Raw genomic sequence first — 21,360 nt, 5'->3', positions numbered from 1 at the left:
TCGGATAAACTTGCAAATATACTATTAATATATATATAAAATTGTTAAAAACTAGAAGCATTATTGGTGACTTGGATCTACGTTTGCACCTTAAAGATACAGTACCTCATTTGAGTTGAAGAGGAAGAAGAAGCTTACAATATTTGATTGACTATCAAATTTTCTTTATATTAGAAAACTTTTTGAAAGACAACTTTCCCCAGGTATTGCACTTTTTGACTTTCATATTAAAACAGAATTCTACTCAATAAGGTTTGATTCGTCTTCGTTTTTCAAAGACTACTAGTGAAGTGTATAACATTTGTAGTAACCATTCATTTTGTATGAATCTTTGAGTGAGCTTTCTAGGAACGAGTATGTACTATTTTGGAAATATTTTGTCTTTACAGTAAATGTACTGGTGGCAGAAAGTGATTTATGTTTACAAATGTAAAAGAAAAAAATCATAATATCATGGCTTGTCTTAAATCCACGAGGGCATATTTCGCAGTTAAAAGTTTTAACATGACAAACAGTGGAGTTAAAAATGTGCTGTTTCAGAAAAGTAATTACCACGATCTACCCTCAAACTTGGTTTGGGTTAATAATATGCCTTCGTACCCAATTTCTAAATATGGAGGCAGACATGTCGTTACAATGTTACCAGGTGCTGGAATTGGGCCTGAGTTAATGGTACATGTCAAAGAAGTATTTTGTTCCGTAGGAGCACCGGTAGACTTTGAAGAAATTGAGTTACGTCCAAATTGTGGAGAAGATGCCGACCTAGAGGAAGCCATAATCTCTATAGTGAGAAATAGGGTAGCACTTAAAAATACTATTGAGCCGAAAGCTCTGGGTCCTGAGGTTTATTCGCGGGACCTTGCTCTTCGGAAAGCACTTGATCTGTTTGTGAATGTCTTACATTGTACATCTTTTCCAGGTGTTAAAACTCGTCACAATAATATTGACTTGGTAATAATACGTCAGAATACAGAGGGTGAATATTCCATGTGTGAACACGAGAATATAAAGGGGGTTGTTCATTCACTTAAAGTTATCACCAGAGAAAACACAGAACGATTAGCAAGATATGCCTTTGGATATGCCAGAAAACATGGACGAAATAGGATTACCACCGTCCACAAAGCTAATATATTGCAATTATCAGACGGAACATTTTTAAAAGTCATCAAGGAAATATCTCAAGATTATCCAGACATTAAACATGATCATGTAACAGTTGATTATTGCTGTTTACAACTTATTTTGAAGCCAAATCAATTTGACGTACTGCTTTTAACCAATTTATATGGCTCGGTAGTGTCTAATATCTTATGTGGACTGGTAGGTGGACCTGGTCTTCTCTCGGGCAGTAATTATGGAACTCATTGTGCTATTTTCGAACCTGGTACAAGAAATACGGCAGTAAACTTGGCAGGTAAAAACATAGCCAATCCAATAGCAATGCTTAATGCATCCGTAAATTTATTAAAACATTTAGGCCACACGTACCACGCCAAGGTTATATCAGATGCTGTTCATAAAACTGTCAATATAGATTGTGTACATACACAAGATTTAAAAGGCAATGCAACGAGTAAGGAAGTAATTTCTAGTGTGATAGATAATATCAATAAATCGATTCAGAGAAATAAAAATATAGTAAACCAAACCGAAACCAAGAAAAAGGAAGTAGATATTGGTAACAAAGATGTACGTGAAAACTGCAAAAATTAAATCCTTCAGTTTTCAAGCATCTTTAAAAATTCCTGTTTTCTTCAATTTAAGACATGACATTAAAAAAATATTAAAAATACTTTGAACAATTCTAATTCTTATATTTGAAAACCGTTACTTGTTTAAAAATGTGTTAAAAATTACTTCCATGAACGAACTCGAGTTGCTGAAGGATTTTCTGTGGTATTCTCAGTCTGGGGTCCATTTTCTTATGTGAAAATACAAATTCTTTCCAAAAAAAAAAAAAAAAAAAAAAAAAGTTCCTTATGAAACATATCAAAATGTGATCATAAAAGCTTATTTCCAACAGCTTGCATGTATTAATTGTGTTGGTTTTAACGGTTCATCTATGTATAATTTCAGACGGATTTTAAGTCAGTGAACTTAAATTGTGGTGAAATAGCACAAAAAATAATAATAATAATAATAATAATAATTGATAGAAATTGATGGTAAAGAACTTTGGTGTTTATTGAAGGAAAAGATAGAATCTTTTGCACATTACACTCTCAGTTGTTAAGTAAGGTAATAAGATTTCTAAAAAAATATATCATGCAGGGCTGGATCTACAAAATATTGCGCCCGGGGCAAAGATGTTTCTCTAGCGAACCCTTCCTCCCAAGTCTAAATACTTTATGTTAGGAACTGGAACAAATCTTAGGTTAAAGTATATATTTTTAAAAAGTTTAAACTATTTGTCATCTTTCTCCCTTTTATAACTTACACTGAAATTTGTGTACACATACGAGCTTGAATTCAATTACAAAGCGTATCCAAAAGTTACAAATCGAGAAGTATTAAAAGTCATGTATCGTTTAATCGAAACACAAACCGATACATCATGCAATGTTTACGTTTTATTTATATTAAATACTAGCAGCGTTCACCCCGCTTCGCTGCGGTCACCCCGGAACGCTGCGGTCACCCCGGAACGCAATAAACGTTGTTACTTAGATAATTTTTACTTTTTCGCTTTCAAGTGATATGATAAAAACCATAGAAGATTGCAGTAAATGTTAACATTATATCGCCTGTCATTTATGTTAACCCGCCCCGCTTCGCTGCGGTCACCCCGGAACGCAATAAACTTTGTTACTTAGATAATTTTTACTTTTTCGCTTTCAAATTGCAGTAAATGTTAACATTATAGCGCCTGTCATTTATGTTAACCCGCCGAGTCACACGGTCATGCGGGTTGCATATAAATACGTTTATTTTTACCTATGATGAACTAATAACAAAGGATTTGTACGTATGGACACCTGAATGGTCAATTATCTCAAGACACTGGTAATTGAAAATTAAAGTGATATGATAAAAACCATCTAGGGTCCAAATCCTAACAACCCCCCAAAAATGAAAGAAATTGGTTCAGCCGTATTAGCGTGATGAGCGGACAAAGGATTTTGTACGTTCTCTTTTATATATATAGATTTAAATTGTAAAAAACTTAAATTCTGAAACCGGTTCTTTTGTTGAAGCTCATTTATTTCGAAAATAAAATACTCTGTTATAATGAAAACAAAATTCTCAAGATTTTCCTCGTAAGAAATACATAGTTGTAGAAGATGCAACTTTGTTATATATATGTATTGGGATCTATTGTTACAAATTTCAACGCAAAGTAGCATTAGTGTTGTAATAGAAAAAACAAGACAAATACAAAACAATTCAACAAGGTATAAAGGTAACCAAGAAAATTTTATCGCTTTTTGAGGAGGTAACTGTGTGCTGTCAGCAGTTGAGCCGTGTTCAAGAAGAACTCAAAACTCTGGAGGCATCACATCTGAATAGCAAAGGAGTCCTCCTGTTACAGAACAACGCTAAGCCCCACGTGACTAAGATGACCCGGGACACCATTCTACGCCTTGGATGAGAAACACTATTACATCCGCCATACTCCCCGGACATTGCACCATCAGATTATCACCTGTTCCATTCCTTGGACCACCGCCTTAGAGAACGCAAGTTCAAATTCCTAGTAAAGGTGCAGAATGTACTGCATACCTTCTTCACTTCAAGGCCCACCAACTTCTACTGCGATAGAATCCATGGCCTTCCAGAACGTTGGCAGAAGGTCGTCGATGCTGATGGGAACTGTTTTTGGTCTTCAGGTACGTTTTAGGTGGCATATCAATGTTCGAAGGTGGTGGGTGAAAAAACGACAGAACCTTGTTGGTTTCCTTTATACATTTCTGAGTGAAATTGTGGTAAATTTTATTTTGAGTTGTGCAGTTGTTTAATTTGAGTCTATTTTCTCATAAATATATTGATACGGTGCAAAATAATGGTAGGTTTGGGATCGATTTTGCAGTCGCGACTTATGTCGTTTGATTCAACTGTGCCTTTGTTTTTTTCCATGACAATTATAGGAAGGATATTTTTAGAATTTTCTAAGTTTTCGAATCCTATAGTGTTGTGCATTAGTTGAACACAGTGAAAAAACGCAATTTTCTTCCATACGTATATGTTATGTGGTGCGGTGTTGGCGTGGTTTCTTCTGTCACTCTCTAGGACTTATGAATTTTTGAATGATTGCCTTTACTCTGTTTGGTAGCGTAGAGCTGTGGGGTACTTCTTCATAACCACTCATTCTGTTCGGCTGCTATGAACCATGAAATGCTCGTTAAAACAACTCGCTCTGTTCGGCTGGAAGGACTGTAGAGTATTCTAATAATACCCGAGTAACACAAAAAAATGAATTAGAAACAAAGCTGCGTCTCCGGACAAAAAATGAATTAGAAACCCAGCTGCGTCTCCGGACAAAAATGAATTAGAAACAAAGCTGTGTCTCCGGGCAAAAAATGAATTAGAAACTCAGCTGCGTCTCCGGACAAAAAATGAATTAGAAACTCAGCTGCGTCTCCGGACAAGAAATGAATTAGAAACTCAGCTGCGTCTACGGACAAAGAATGAATTAGAAACTAAGCTGCGTCTCCGGACAAAAAATGAATTAGAAACTCAGCTGCGTCTCCGGACAAAAAAAATGAATTAGAAACTCAGCTGCGTCTCCGGACAAAAAATGAATTAGAAACTCAGCTGCGTCTCCGGACAAAAAATGAATTAGAAACTCAGCTGCGTCTCCGGACAAAGAATAAATTAGAAACTCAGCTGCGTCTCCGGACAAAAAATGAATTAGAAACTCAGCTGCGTCTCCGGACAAAGAATGAATTAGAAACTCAGCTGCGTCTCCGGACAAAAAATGAATTAGAAACAAAGCTGTGTCTCCGGACAAAAAATGAATTAGAAACAAAGCTGTGTCTCCGGACAAAAAATGAATTAGAAACTCAGCTGCGTCTCCGGACAAAAAGTGAATTAGAAACTCAGCTTTGTTTCCGGACACTCTTTTTTATTAACTTTTTAAACTTAGAAAGAAAATTTTGTACTGTTCCTTTATAATAAAAGTAGGCATATAAAACACAAAGTATTATTTTAACTGCTCTACCACCCCAGTACCTTCAAAACATTGTATGGTGGTAAGCGACTGGAGGATCAAATTAAGACATTTATACTCAAATTTATCAATTAAGAAAAAATTTTTCCTCAGGCATATAGCCAAACCTCTTTTTTTTAGTTTTCTTTCTAAAAGAATTTAAACGAGTAACTGGTAAACTTAAGACAAAAAGAAAAAAATTAAAACAAAAAGAAAAAAGTATGACAAACTCAGAGAACACGCAAGAGACCCAACCTAAACCTCATTTAACCAAATTTTCAAAAAAAAAAAAAAAAGTTACAGAAAATTACACATCTCCAATGCCGTTCGGTTGCACTCGGCCGTAAAACATATTAATAATATTCAAACCACACAGATTGGGTACCTACAAAACATTGAGTATACGTTCTCGTATTTTGCCACATATAAAATTACAGTAACACCGTTAGCAGCTACAGTAACACCGTTGCTTCCCACAGTAACGGGTAATTCACACATTGTGTGCCGTGCCCAGGCCATTCTCACATACCATTCAGTGCTATGCCGTGCCGGTACTGGTTTCTACACCATTTCCCTTGGTTCTAGTGAACGTCGTGTTGTTTCGTGTGTTCCGAAGGAAGCCGAGGATCGCGGCCGACGAGCCACGACCGAGCTGGTTTCTTCTCAAGGTGACCTGTTGGGCTACGGCACAGGCACAACACGTCATATGTGAATTTAAAAAGACAATCCATTGAATTTTCAATGTTAGAGTCTGAAAAAGAAACTTCGTGGACCATGGCACGGCATGGTAACGGCACACTATATGTGGATTAACCTTAAAGACGACGGCCATTTTGGGAGTATTTCGGAATCGTTTCGGACACATTGATTGGTTAATTGTTTGTCTCAACGTCCTTCATTGGTCATTCCATTCTTAATTGAATAATGGGTTGTCATTACAACTTTCATTTACTCTGCTGGTTCCTGAAATGCAATTCCACCTGGCGGCACAAAACAGAAACCTCTGTTACATGATGCGGAGACGCTACTATGCATACACCACATTGACTTGACACCTAGTCTTCCGTTCCGAGCGCTGCTATCGGCTGAAGAAATTTTACTTCCTTTGGCTAAGTCTCTCTCGCTTAGCAACAGCTAAACCCTTATTGGCTCAACCGTGGGTGTATCGAGGGTGTGAGCATTAGTTCGTATATTTGCCACGCCTCAAGACATTTTGGCAGAACTATAGGAAAGTCATGTTTTCGTTTTATTAGCTCTTACATTAATCATCAGCAGAATAGAACAGGTTCTTGTAATAATTAGCGATGTCAACTGATTGAATGCCTTTTGTTTTAGAGGATAATTTTTTTCCTATCTCCTTAAAAAGTTGTCTTAAAGAGTCTTCTGAATGTAAACTGTTCAAATTATAAGTAGTTCTATAAGATCTCCAAAAAAGTTAGCTTTATCATTACTTTGAGACGTAATTAATTTAGTGCTCAACTTTAAAACAAATACACACAAAATCTTTATTGTTTTTACCTTCTGAGTTAGTACAAAAACAATACAAATTACAGATTTATTAGAAATCTGTCTACAACCTGAATTATAGATTATTCAAAAAAATATATTTGAAGGAACCAGATACAGGATATCAAATGGATTCTCTACGGGTCGTACATGAATCTCAGTCTAGGGAGCAGTCTGTAAAGAAACATAAAAATAGTGTAAGTAAACAAAGTTAAAATATCATTTGTGATTTAACTTTAGTAATTAATAGATAATTAATGTGCTTATATACGTAACATTGTTATTCTTGATTTTCCCGTGTGTCTAGCATACAATTCGGAAATACTAATGATCAATATGTTTATTCTTGATTATAGCCTGATACAGGCCCGCAACTAGAGGGGGGCTAGGGGGTCTGGCCCCCCAGAATTTTTCGTGGCCCCTCCAGGCCTCAACACAAAAAACACAATTTAGATATGTGCAAGAGAATTTTTAATGACTTGCCCCCCCCCTAACATATCCATGCTTCCCCCCAACCTCTGTGGCTTGTTGCGGGCCTGGCCTGATGAATCATCGATAACGTGTGAATATTAAGTTAATTTTCATCCTGATTTTGTCCTGGTTATTGGTACATAGTTTGCACAAATAATTAACTCTCAGCTGCTGACTTTACTCCAGTGCAGTGATGCCAAGCTGAAACATTGTAAAGTCCCATATCGAGAGGCAAAAGGTCCCATTTTACATCTGAATTTCCCACGTTACACTAATTAAAAGTATGATATACAAGGTGTGTGAGAAAAGTAATGTGACTGGCAAACTGCGGGGGATCTGGCAACGTTGTGTCTATCGGCCTGTGCTAAACCGATTTGTTTATTCCTTCCACTTCCTCAGTCCGAGTTACAACTCCGTACAGCTAACACATTATTTTTAACAGCGACATCAGTGAAGTTGTGTTTTTGTTGTGTGTTACAGAAATGGAGCATCGGAACGTTGTGCAATAAAGTTTTGTGTTAAATTTGGTGAATCCGCGAGTGTGACTTCTGAAAAGTTGAAACAGGCTTATGGGGAACATTGCTTATCAAGAGCACAAGTTTTCCGCTGGCACAAATCATTTTTGGAAGACCGAGGAGAGCACGTTGAAGATGAACCTCGCGCAGTGAGACCTTCAACTTCAAAAACTGACGAAAACGTTGAACGTGTGAGGGCTCTTGTGAGATCAGGCCATCGTTTAACAATAAGGATAATGAGTGAACTGTTAAATTTAAACACTTTCACCGTACATCAAATTTTGACAGACGATTTGAACATGCAAAAGATTTGTGCCAATAATGGTGCCGAAAAACCTCACAACTGAACAGAAGGACAATCAAAAAAACGCGTGCGTTGATCTTGAGAGAATTGCCAATGCCCAAGAATTCTTCAATTGTGTGATCACAGGTGATGAATCCTGGATATTTGAGTACGATCCTGGAAAAAAGCGGCAAAGCAAAGAGTGGCACACTCCGTCATCTGCACAGCCGAAATGTCGAATGAGCACATCAAAGATCAAGACGATACTGTTTTTTTTTTTTTTTTTTTTTTTTTTTTGGACAGTAAGAGTATCGTGCACAAAGAATTTGTTCCACCAGGACAAACTGTCAACCAAGTGTTTTATAAAAGTGTCCTTGAAAGGCTCATAAAAAGAGTGATTCGTGTGGGACCAGACATTGCAGACAAGTGGATGCTTCATCATGACAATGCCCGGTGTCACACGGCCATTTCCATCAGTGAATTTTTTACTTCAAAACACATTACTGTTGTTCCTCAACCCCCCTATTCGCCTGATTTGAGTCCTTGTGACGTTTTCCTTTTCGGGTCATTCCATGTCAAATCACCTAATTTTCAAACATGACTGTGCTTCAATGTCTCACATTCTCTTCAAAATTTTTTCATGCATTAATACCAATGAAGTTACGCTAAATTATTTTTTTTTTTCGATTTTTTGCATGAGAAATGGGCCAGGGTGAAATTTTTGAAAAATGTGAATTTCGCTTCAATTTCACTTTCCGGCACTCAGCATCATGGAACTAAAATTACCATAACTTCGTTATTTTTGAAGTTATTGAGCTCATCCAGGTGTCAGATGAAAGCTTAAGTTTTGGTCTTTCAGTAGATTCTAAGTAACCTTGCATAAAGTTACACTGTGAAACATTAATGGGCATACAAAGCAAATTTTAGTTTTTTTCCACAAATTGTGCCATTCCTCAAAAGTTACAAGTATGAAACTTTTGAAACTTTTTCTGTACATTCATCTTAAAACGTACATGGTATGATTTAAAAAAAGAGTTTTTTTTTCTATTTTTGTAATTATTATTTTTTATGTACGGAAATATAAAGTTTTAAGTGTTGTTACAAATTGTCTTTGCTCGTAACTTACAACTATAAAACTTTTGAAACTTTTTCAATAGTATTATTTTAGCACATAAATGATATGGTTTAAAAATTAAAAGTGTGCTTCGGTAATTTTTTTTTTATTTTTTTTTTACGTGCACCGGAATATACACTTTAAGTTTTGTTACAAATTGTAAGGAAGACCTGCAGTGCTCATATGGGCTGTTTTGGAACCAGATCATGGGATGCTAAGCAATGATGACGGCGCGTGGAGCTTCGTACAGGACCTACTTCTCATATATGCAAACATCCTATCCAGAAATGGCTCCTTCCTCAGACCAGACAGCAAAGAAACACAGGTGTCTGCTTGCGTTGCCTTCTGGCCCCGAGTCAAGTCATGTGGGACCAATCGACTAAACTTATAGTGCTTCCTAAGTTAATGGAGTTGTTGTCGAATGGTTTCTCCACTCACACTGAATTGTAGTCCCAGTTCTTCACAAGTCTGGCCACTGTTCGCCTCAATTGCTGCCTGAATATCTTCATTTTGTACACGTGGTGCGTCTTCGAGTGTACCGTCACCGCACTTAAACTTGTTAAACCACCGCTGCACTGTCCACGTACTCACGACATCCTGACCAAAGACCTGGCATATATTCCACCCGCTGCAGCGGCGTTTGACTCCAATTTGAACACGTAGAGCATACACGCCCTTATGATGCTCTGTGGAGGTCACATGTTCACTCTGTCTTTACGCAAGTTCACGGTGTAACTGAACTGGAACAACCAGGTAGTATGTTGGATATACCCACACCAATAATTGACCTTCGCCTTATCTCCATTCGCATTCAACTCCGCCAATTGAACATAGACCTCCGCAAAAAGTAACAGAACTTTCTTGGTTACCTTTATATATATTGTACCAGAAAACCATCATCGTTGGATGTTATGGGAAATTTCGAAGCAGCTCCAAGAAAAAATAACAGAAAAGCTGCCTGGGTTATCAGAAAATAAATACACCTTCCAACACGATAATCCTTAGCCCATATGAGTGTCGTTGCAACTTAGAGTTGAGGTGTGGACTTGCAGCTTAACGAGGGATCCGAACCACACGAGCTTTACTGGGAATCGAACTCGGTCTTCCGTGACGAGTGGATATATGACACGTCCGTATCTAAAGAGTTTAGGGTCTCAGTCTTTCTTCACGAACGCAGACAAAATATAAGCCCTAAAAGCCATCAAGCTTATGATTTGGTATTGAATGAATTATTTCACAAATTAAACGCAGATGAGGCTTATAAACGACACTCATCCTCCCCATGCAGATGTTGTGTTTATATGCCACACCTCCTTAATGAAATGATCGGCTGTGTGTTTGTATGCTACGAAAGTCTGTGAAGGGTTAATAAGTCGTTTTGTTAACCAACTATGTATACTACGTAGTCTATGTCTATATACAAAAAATAGTGTTTAAATTACGTAATTTTCATAAAAGGGTTTGTATAACAAAAAAGCATAATAATAACTTACGGAAATAATTTATATGTTTTGATCTGCGTTTTATTCTTCTCTCCAATTTCATCACTTAGGTCAGTTTTGGTAGCATTGATGGCGGCTTCATTTTGTTTGATAACTTCAGAAATTAAAGATTTTCTTGTCGCTGATTCACTTTCAATCGGCTCTGTCTCTGGAGTCGATACAGCTGTATCTTCAGCGTTTACGTTAATTAACAACGAACAGCTTAAAATGATTAGACTAAAGATTAAAACAGGAGTTACAGATGTCATTTTGCAAATGGTTCGCTTTGCAGAATCAGTGAAAATGATGTTTCAGCAAACAGTTACAGACAAATACAAAACAATAATCTGCCAAAAATACAAAAGCATTAAACATTTTTCAGTATACAGATAATTTAGCAACTAAATTGCAAGGTAACAAAATAATAGAATATCAATTATGTATGAAATTAGCGATTATAAGCAAATAATTCATTGTTAATAGGAAGCATAAAACACTCCAGTAAGTAATTTGTCAACAAATGGCTTTTGATAACCTTTTGATTTCTCCTTCATGTAGATACATTGTACAACCATTTAAGGAATTTTTATGCGGTAAATTGAAACAATCCATTGCTTTGAAAATTTATTGACGTTTACGAGTATTCTTGTCCACAATAGGAAATTATAGCATGTTTTATAAACGCTATCAAGTGGAATACAATCAAAAGCAAAAGGTGGAAACATGAAACAATGAATCATTATGAAATGAAGACATGTGTGTAACAAGCGAGGAGCCATTTTCAATATCTAAAGAGACGAGGAAATTCTCTATATGGATAGTGGTCTAAATTTCCAAGAATCTTTGCTGGAACTATCGTAAAATATGCTACAAGGGAGTATACGAGGATGGTTCAATAATTATTTCCCTGACCTATAAGCAATTTTGTTTTTTTTTCAAAAAGTCTCCTTTCATAGTAATGCACTTCATCCACCTATGCTGTAAAGCCACTACGCCAGCTTCAAAGAAAGTCTCTGGCTGAGCTGTGAGCCATTCGTCCACAGCTTCAATAACAGCTGCATTTGAGTGAAACTTCTTCCCCTTGAGGTGCTCCTTCAACTTTCGGAATAAATTAAAGTCAGTAGGGGCGAGGTCGGGTGAGTAGGGAGCCCACATAGCACAAGTACGTCCACGGGATGTCCGAGACTGAGCCCGCAACGGACGACGGGATATCCCGGGATATCCGAATGTGTTCCCGGGACATCCACAGGATATCCGCGGGAGATCCAGATGTCCGCTAATATCCCGGGATACGGGATATTCAACGGGACCACGAAGGAATGTCTATTTGTTTTCCCTCGGACCTTCTGACCCATCTGGAACGTCCCGTGGACATCCTACATGGGAATCCTTCAGGACGTCCCATGCAGGACGTCCATGGAATGTCTTCTCATTGTCCCGATAATCCCGGGAACCGAATGGGATGATTGAGATCAAAATGGGACATCCCAGGGATGTAGTGTGCTATGTGGGAGGATGTTCCAATACATCAAAACCAGCAGCATGGATTGCAGCACCAGTAAGATGGCTTTTGTGGGCCGGAGCATTATCTTGGTGGAACAGCACTGTTCGATGCAACATCCCGCGCCGTTTTTCCTTGATTGCTTCTTGGGGATTAGGGCTGCATAATAGGCCCCCGTGATAGTGTGTCCAACCTCCAGGTAGTCAATAAGGAGCACACCCTTCGCTTCCCCCCCCCCCCAAAAAAAAATGTGGTCATAACCTTGCGTGCTGATGCTTGCACGTTGAACTTGCGTGGGGGAGGCGAACTGCTATGTCACCACTCAATGCTCTGTCGTTTGGACTTGGGATCATAGTGGTGGAACCACGTCTCAACCACTGTCACAAATCTATCATAGACCTGTTTCAGGTCTGCCCCCATAACCTCCAAACCAGCCCTTGAACATCGAACTCTGTCTTTCTGATGTTCACGAGATAATATTTTGGGTACCCATCGCGCTGACACCTTTCTGAGTCCCAAGTGTTTATGTACAATGGTTTCCACTGAGCCTACAGAGATGTGCATGATGTCTGCTAACTGTTGCACCGTGATTCGTCTGGGGTGCATGGTGGACCAGGTCCCTGTTGATAGCTTTCCCTGCCGCAACGGAAGTCGCGGCACCAGTTCTTTACCACCTGGTAGGAAGGAGCCCCATCACTCAACAGACTGATCATGTCCTCATGAATCTCCTTTGGGCTTAACCCCTTTTACTGGAGGTACTTGATGACAGCTCGTTGTTCGGTTTTCTCCATTTTTCAACCTAGGTGCCACCTGTCACACCTGAAACGACAAAAAAGAATATTAAGCGGTATGGAATCTGTAAGTTAGGTAACTTCCGGGCATTTGCCTGGTGTGAATGAGGAAAACACAGGAAAATCTCACTCAGATTGGCTGACCTGAAAAAGCTTTTACACGTTTTCGATCAAATGTCCCCACGGGAAATCGAACCAGGACCTCGGACCAAACACGAGAGCGTTAGCGACTACACTACGCGGGATACTTCAAAACTTCTCTCTTTCCTTATATGAGCGCCCATGCTTGTAGCATCTAACATTTCCCTAATGGTATTAAAGGACATATTGAGAAGCATTTGCAAGGATAAATAATGTGGAGGAAAATGAACTGGCTTATAAACAAAACTTATGCTCATCGATATAAATTTTCTGTAAACTCGGCTTTAAGATATGCATCAGTGTCAAGTTTAAACTGCTGTCTTTATTGACTCATAGTTTTTTCTCATAAGTAAAATAGGTTTTGGGAAAATATTTTAAACACCTTTTCCCACCTCACACCTTACGATATTTTTTCAAAGTAAAATGAAAACATTTCGAGTTTTGAGGAAAATCGGGATGAAGTTAAATACCTCAGTTGCCCCGAGTAATTTCCAGTAATGTTGCCATCCATAGAAATTACAGTGTTGCCAGAACATTTCCCCAAAAATCTATGTTAAGGCAGAGACTAAAGGAACAAACTCAACTGCATTTGATTACATACCATGTTATTTTGGAATCCTGTACCACTTTTAAAATAATAGTTGTATATAATTTGTAATAAACAAAATAATTTTAACATACAGTTATTAAAATTAAATAATAAAGTTATTTAAAAAGTATTTCACAGGATTGTAAGACAATATGACACGTAATCAAATGCAGTTAAGTTCCTTCCTCTAGTCGCTGCCTTAACTTAGATTTTGGTGGAAATGTTATTCTGGCAACATTGTAATTTCTATGGATGGCAACACTGAAAATTCTTTATATTTTCTGTTGTAGAATAACATTATCTATGATTGTGGTAAGTTGCATTTCATTATCTCCTTTCACTTATAAAAAGCAAGCATAAGAAAAATAGTAAATTTTGTATAATTTTTAGTATGTCAGGCTCTTAGTGAAACCTGAATACAAAGCCGCCGAATACACTAACAACTAATTGTGTTAATCCAATACATTGGTTCTGTGTTATCCTAGTTGTACTAAATTTTGACACGCGCCTCCTGCTACTTCAACTCCATTAGAGTAAAATGTTAAAATGGCAGCGGTTACAGCAACTATCTAACATGACTTGTTTGAGTTGAAATACAATGAGAACAAGTCCTAAAAACATCGAAAACAGATCGTAGCATTTCTACCAATGTAAATTTTGTCCAAAAACGTTTACGCTCACAAACTATTTTCGTGAAAGATTTCAAAAAATATAATATGTTACAAGTATTATTAAAAGTTATATGAAATGAGAACATGAAATAAAAGTAAGGATAAGAATGGCGAAAGTAACCTTTAGGAAGAAGAGTCGAGAAAAAGGCTCATAAAATGCTTCGTGTGGAGTATTGTACTATATGGGTCCGAAACATGGATATTACGCAAAAATAATGAGAAACGACTGAATGCTTTTGAAAGGTAGATGTGGAGAAGAATGGAGCGAATTAGCTGGGTCGAACAGAAAACGAATGAGGGACGTTAGAAATGGTTGGGGAGAAAATAACAATTTTAGATCTTATTAAGAAAAAGGAAGAGAAACTGGCTGGGACATTGGATAAGAAGGAACTGTATCCTGAAAGACGTGCTAGATGAAACGGTGACAGGAAAGAGAGGGAGGGGCGGAGCGACTACAATTAATGGACGATATCAAAATAGAAAAATCGTACGTAAAACGAAGAGGTTAGCGGAGGAACGTGGAGCGCAACAAATGACTTGTCAATAATGACAGAATACCTATGATGATGATGAAGAATATGTTACTTGGTATAAATGTCAAATATATAGTGTAAAGCTTGCTCATAGCTAAAAATAAAAACATAGAAATTCTTGTGTCAGTTACTAAGTCACTTTTACTATATCCGTGCAAGGCAATGTATACGCCGAAGATTATAGTATTTTAAGTCAACTCTGATATGTTTGCTAAACTTACTGTTCTTAGCAAATGAAAGGTGTCAATAAAGAAATACAACAATTGCAAATAATAATACCATATTGCCTTGCATTTACCATCCAAATTGAAGTGTTACTAACAGCACATTTTCTACTAGTGGACGATTGAAAGAACACCGAGGCGCTGTACCTATTTTCGTGTTGTTTCATTTAGTCACTTAGTTCATTAACTCCGCTGTTGTGTTATTTTCACACTACTTAATGCTAATTTTGTCTTAAACCGGTAACATCAGGCCTGTGTTAACCGCAACACCGGGCTCTTAATTGTTGAAATAATGTAAACTGTGTGGTCATCGTAATAACTTTGCTGGAACCATTGGTTTGTGTTAAAATTTAGTTGTATTAACACACCCAATTTTTGCTATATATTTTATGCACGGTTGAAGCGCACTGAATAATCTAGTGTGATATTTTGCGTTCACAATATATTCTTCTTATTGTAAAAATGATTCTGATATGAACCATATCTGCAGTAAGTGACTTTAATGAATAGATATCCTTTAAAAGCTAATACTAGTATTACTATTACTATTATTATATTATTATTATTATTAATAATAATAATAATAATAATAATAATAATAATAATAATAATAATAATAATAATAATAATAATAATAAGATCCATTCAACATCTAAACTTCTTCTTTGATAGAGTATTTCATGTATTCATGTACTAGAGACTTTTCCTCATTCCTGGAGGGTAAAACACCTGACAGTTGTGTTTGGTGTTTTTTTTTTTTTTTTTCTGAAGGACGGAACACTTGACAGTTATATTTGGTGTACACGGGTCCGTATTTAGAACAGCTCAGATTTCGGGGCCCAAACTCGCAAATTTCCAAGGAAGGACAATTTGACAGTACTGTGTTGCATTTTTTGTGGACATGTTTTAATGGGTTTAGAATTTTTTTATTTGTGTCCTAGTCCTAGAGACTCACTATAAGTGTTTTTTTTTTATTTTTTGTACTTGTGTGTGTTTTTTTTTTTTTAAATTTCATTTCATTTTATTTTATTTTCATCCATAAATCATACATGAAGCTCAAAGGAAGACGAGCGTATGAATCGGACACGTCAATAAATAAGATACAAACAAATACATACATACGTAGATCTACTAAAAAACAATAACGAGACAAGATATGAGACATGTAATATGAGACAAAATTACACTATACAATCTACAAGCTGCATTTAGCAGACAGGTATTCATCCACTGAATAAAAACAATTGTCCAATAGATACTTCTTTGTATTTGTTTTGAATACATTCATTGATTCATGTGGCTAATACTCTAACAACTTTTTTTGAATACGGAATATTAATTTACTTCTTGAATTATTTACCAAGAAGATAATGCCGTACAAGAAGAAATAAATAATAGACTGAAAGATACCAAAATAAATGCTTCTACAGCTATTTATATCCAAAATATTTTTAATAACTTTCAAGGCACAGAAAACATAATTAAGTTTCTATGGTAACGACATTATGTGGATATCCCAAGTAAGGGTGTTACTTATATGAAGACCTAAGAATTTTGTTGAAGTTACATACTTTAAGTCAGAATTCATGATTGATACATTTATGTCATGAGTATGTTTGTTTCGTAAATGGTGAAAGTTTAGGGCCACCGATTTTTTTTTGTATTTACTTTTAAGCCGTGTAAAGTAAACTATTTTTGTAATTGATTGTTTAAGCTTTTTTTTTTAATTTCCTGTTGCAGTGTGTCGTAATTTTCACCTGTAATGAGAATACTTGTATCATCTGCATATAACGTTGACTGCACTGAGTGAATATACCTAAGAAGATCATTAACGTATAGCAAGAAAAAGGCAGGTCCCAAAACCAAGCCCTGTGGAACACCGCTTAAAACTGGGTTGGAATGTGACAAGAACAGGGGCGTCGTTAAGGGGGGGTAAAGGGGGGGAGCGTCCCCCCCCAAAGTTACCAATCTCTTGACAAGTTGGCAAATTAAAATACATAGTTGGCAATTTGAAGAATGCCGTTTTGTTCAATTGATTTATTCAGTTTAACATTTTCTTAGGTACCCAGTTGCTGCAAATTATTATCAGTTCTCCTATAAACCTGGCATAAGTTTTGTGTAGTTTCCAATCTTGAAATTAATTGATATATTCGTTTGAAGTTTCTTTACTTGTTGCAAGTGATTACACTTCATTTTTGTTTATTTGATATTCGTAAACATTTTGAAGAATCTTTAATGAAAATCGGGAATTGTACCACTGACAAAAGCAGAATAGAGGAATAGAGTTGGCATGCAAAGACAGACAGAAGAGGCGTTTCGGTGGCAAGTAGAGCATTGACGCAAAAGCATTTGATCCAAGAGCGTATACAAGGCAACAGGTAGTGACTGACAGAATTGATATTAATAAAACAAGAACAAGGCAGTGACTAATTAGTATTAAGCCTGCCATACGTCCCGTAAATAACGGGACAATACCGATTTTGCGCCCGAGAATCCCGCGTCCCAATAAATTTAGTCGGGACTGGCAAATGTCCCATATTTTGATTCCATCCCATTTCTGCTATCAATATAAGCTTATTAGAAAAGAGTAATGAATGGCTAGGATAATGTGAATGAATAATAAAGTGTAGCATGTAACAGTTTTGATCAAGGTATCACAATACCCTGTCCGACTTGATAGCGAGCGAATTTGCAACACTGCTTTTTTCCATTGTACCTGGTGGAAACTCGGACACTCTCCAACGTTAAAAAAAAAAAAAAAAAAAAAGTAAGATGGCTTTGAGTGTTTCTACATGTACAAACACAGGAAAGATGAGTTTTTCTTCAGAGAGACATTAAATAAAGTAACAAGAATTATAATATTTTTGAGAGGTTATGGGCACAGAATTGTGCTTGGTCCAGGCCTTAGAAATATGTAAATCTGGTCCTGACAATTATACACGACATAAGGAGAAAAATCAACTTTTCATCAGATTAAACTGACAAACGTAATTTTGGCAAATACTACCATGTAAATAAATATTGCTAAACGCGCGAAGAATGTTGAATGTAGATTGTATCACTAATTTAAACCGTTTGCATATTGTTTTTCTGTAAAGCATTTTTATAAGACATTATCTTAAGTTTTTAAGGCAATTCTTTTGTAGTTGGATTGTAAACATCTTCAGTCCGTAAAGTTAATTGCAGGGAAAGACAAGAGAAAAGTAGCTGCAACTTAGGGAACTTCCGCCTATTATATTGTTGAAAAAATAAATGTCGGCTAGGCTAAAGGAGACGGTGATGATGAGAAATGAATGAAATGGTGGAATGAAGAAAGTGGGAGGAAACGGGAGAACCCCGAGAAACCCACGCACACGGTGTTTTTTCACTACAAAGCTTACTTGAAGTGAGCTGGGATCGAACCAAGAACCCCATGCACCAGAAGTAAACGCTATACCACTGAGCCACCGCGGCCTATTATGTTGTTAGTCATAACCAGAGGTACAGTTTATTGGATTGTGTTGCAAAGTGTAGGGGGGAAGGGGATCTAAGGTGTCTCGTATTCCCATCAAGAAAACATGGCAGGTTTATTAGTATAAACTTTTTACTATGTATAGTATGTAAATTTGACAAATTTAAGAATTTTTTTTTCTAATAGTAAAATGTCAAAGGGAAGTAGATTTTGATACCAGAGTGAATATACTTTGTATTGTGTAACCGTGTATGCTGTGTGTGTGAATAAACCTTTCGCTTTGACAGTGGTGCCCACCCCCCTTATGTCCATGACGCACCTTCCCCCCAATTGTCTATCCATAGGTGTTCTTCCATGAAAAAAAATCTTTTCGATTAATTTTTACACCCCATCAAACATATTTATATAGATTTTACCCCCCAAATGTTTCAATGACGCAGTTTGCGTCATAGCCCCCCTTTGTGGGCACCCCTGGCTTTGAAACAAAAGGTGATCATATTAATATAGAGGACAAGAATAGCTTATTTCAGTTCTGTTTTGCAGTAAGACTTTCTATTTACAGGGCTTTTCGAGTAGGGAGAACTGAACAAAAGTGTGTTTTGGGAATGGTATCATCAGTGCCTTGCATAACGGGGGGCGATAGCCCCGGGCGCCGAAGAAAGGGGACGCAAAATTGGGGAGAAAAATGAAAAAAGAGAATGATTAAAAAGAGAGAAAGGAAAAACTACTTGGAATATTACTAGTATGTACTTAAATCCTCTTTCTGGTTTAGGAAGTTCTCCTATAATGTTACTCATGTTAGGAAAATACATGTGCACACATATAAAATGAAGGAAAAAAAGTAATAAAAGGTGTTCAAAATCAAGGAAAAGCAGGGTTTATTTTTGAAAATTTTCTTACGCTTCGCGCCAACCATGGTGGCGCTTCGCGAATGATCTGTCGCCCTAATTCATATGTACGAGGCCGCCGTCGTATACTCTCGCCCCGGGTACTGATTTTCCATGGCACGGCACAGAGGGGCACAGTAGGTTTCTGGAAATGTTCGATGGACGAAAGCTACAATGGATGAGTCAAGTCGTTCTGTCGCTTCCGCTATGAACCTAAGTGCATGATTCCAAAAGTCACATTTTGGGGGGCCAAACAATACGTCTGCTGGGTGAAAGCATAGACCGGTGTGTGTTTCACTTCATTTTCATACAAATGTGTTGCCTTTCCTACTTTATTGTTAATCACGTAGTTGCTTCTTTCGGAAAGTAAAACAAAAATTGCAATTCTTCCTTTCTTTATAGTATTTATAAGTCAAAGCATTACGTAACCATTGCATGTTACTTATGTGGCTCATGGGGAACAAGCGAGGCACGTGCCCCTGGCTTGTGGTTGCAGGGGCGCCTAAAAGGGAGGTTATATATTAGTATTTTTCTTGCCGGTATTTAATACTTTTCATCAGAGTGCGAAATTATGAAATCGAAGTGGGAGGAGACTGGAGGACAGAAGAGGAAAAAAACTGCGCATTTCTGGTGAGGATTGACTGGCGCAGATTACCTAAACTAGCCATAAGTTGTCAAATTAACAGTTGTGCATCGTGGGAGATGATAATGATTCTGAGTTGAGGTGTAAAATTTTACTCGAAACCGGGGGCTGTTCGTATTTGTATCTCAGATGGTGCACGGAGTGGGACGAATATGAAAATAAAGTTGCTGTAAAGTTTTCCGCAGGGTTGGTAAAAGTGAGCTAAGATTTTCGAAACACTTGGTATTTTTTTTTTTTTTTTTTTTTTACCAAGACTTGGAATTTTTTAAATCAAGACTTGGCAATTTCAAGTTTCATCCCCCCCCAATCTTGTAATGATCGCTACGCCGCTGGACAAGAAATGACTAAGGGGTGACGTTTCTTTATCCATGTTATATTATTTCGACCGATTGATTCCGGTTTTCCAGATAGGATTTTAACCGTCATTTACTATTCCGGGTAAGCCTTTTATTTTCTCAATTAGCATATTATGGGGTACTAAATTAAAAGCCTTTGACAAGTCCAGAAAAATACCTAAATACTTCTTCCCATTATCTAATGCCGTAATACTCTATATACATTGATCTAATGCTTCCCGTACCAACAATTGCTGTAGTTGTTGATTTGTTCTTTTGAAATCCACGCTGCGACGTAGAAATAATGTTGTGCTTGGAAAGAAAAGCAACAATTTGGTTAAGTATTGCAGATTCAAATATTTTTTAGAAAAGAGAAAGTATTGAGATTGGTCTAAAATTATCTGCATTTGTCTTTGCGCCTTTCTTATGTAGAGGTTTAATTTTTGCATGTTTTAATCTGTCAGGAAATTTATCGAGTTGGAAAGACAAATTTATTAAGTAATGTAACGGCCTTGCTAAATGAATACTAGTTCTTTTTACTGTGGACATTGGTATTTCATCTAGACCTGTGGACCATTTATTTTTAAATCGTTTAATTATTGTTAAATGTCATTTTCCGACACTGGGCAGAGAAACATTGAGTTATTTATTATGTTAGACAATAACTGCTCTGAAGGAGGACCTATAGTTTTCTGAATATTCGTAAAGTGATTGTTGAAAATTTTGGATTAGCTACAAAGAACTGAATACGAAAAATAAGAGGAAGGGGCACAATTTTCTTGAGCCAGGGCGGTAAAACAGCTAAATACGGGCATGAATGTACTAGACGAAATTAAACGAAACATATTGTTTAACGTCCCACGTGTATATCCTGCAAGCTACGAAATAGATGAGAATGGAAGTGTGTGATTCGGAAAACAATTGGAAGATTGAAAGCATACAAGGAAACAAAAAATGATTTTTTAAGTTTAACATCCCCTTAGTTGCGCCCTCTAGGCTAAAAATAAGACGGATGATCAATGAGTGAGCAATTGTGAAATTAAATGTTTGAACTCTCCCACCGAAAATCGAACCC

General features: G+C 37.0%; 1 long non-coding RNA gene and 1 pseudogene across 1 annotated transcript; one reads left to right on the top strand and one right to left on the bottom strand.

Annotated features, from left to right (window-relative positions):
- The first annotated feature begins 116 nt into the window (after positions 1–116).
- On the top strand, positions 117–2,737 carry LOC145674944 (isocitrate dehydrogenase [NAD] subunit gamma, mitochondrial pseudogene; annotated as a pseudogene).
- A 3,937-nt stretch (positions 2,738–6,674) lies between these two features.
- LOC145674838 (uncharacterized) lies at positions 6,675–13,466 on the bottom strand. Its single transcript, XR_014129042.1, has 2 exons — positions 10,532–13,466; positions 6,675–6,829 (listed from the first exon to the last, which is right to left on the bottom strand). It is a non-coding gene; the product is annotated as an uncharacterized LOC145674838 (long non-coding RNA).
- Positions 13,467–21,360: the final 7,894 nt, after the last annotated feature.

Source organism: Thermobia domestica, chromosome 18, assembly GCF_964235325.1.
Source record: "Thermobia domestica chromosome 18, izTheDome1.hap1.1, whole genome shotgun sequence".
Classification (NCBI taxonomy): domain Eukaryota; kingdom Metazoa; phylum Arthropoda; class Insecta; order Zygentoma; family Lepismatidae; genus Thermobia; species Thermobia domestica.
This window is presented reverse-complemented; position numbering and strand designations above follow the sequence as displayed.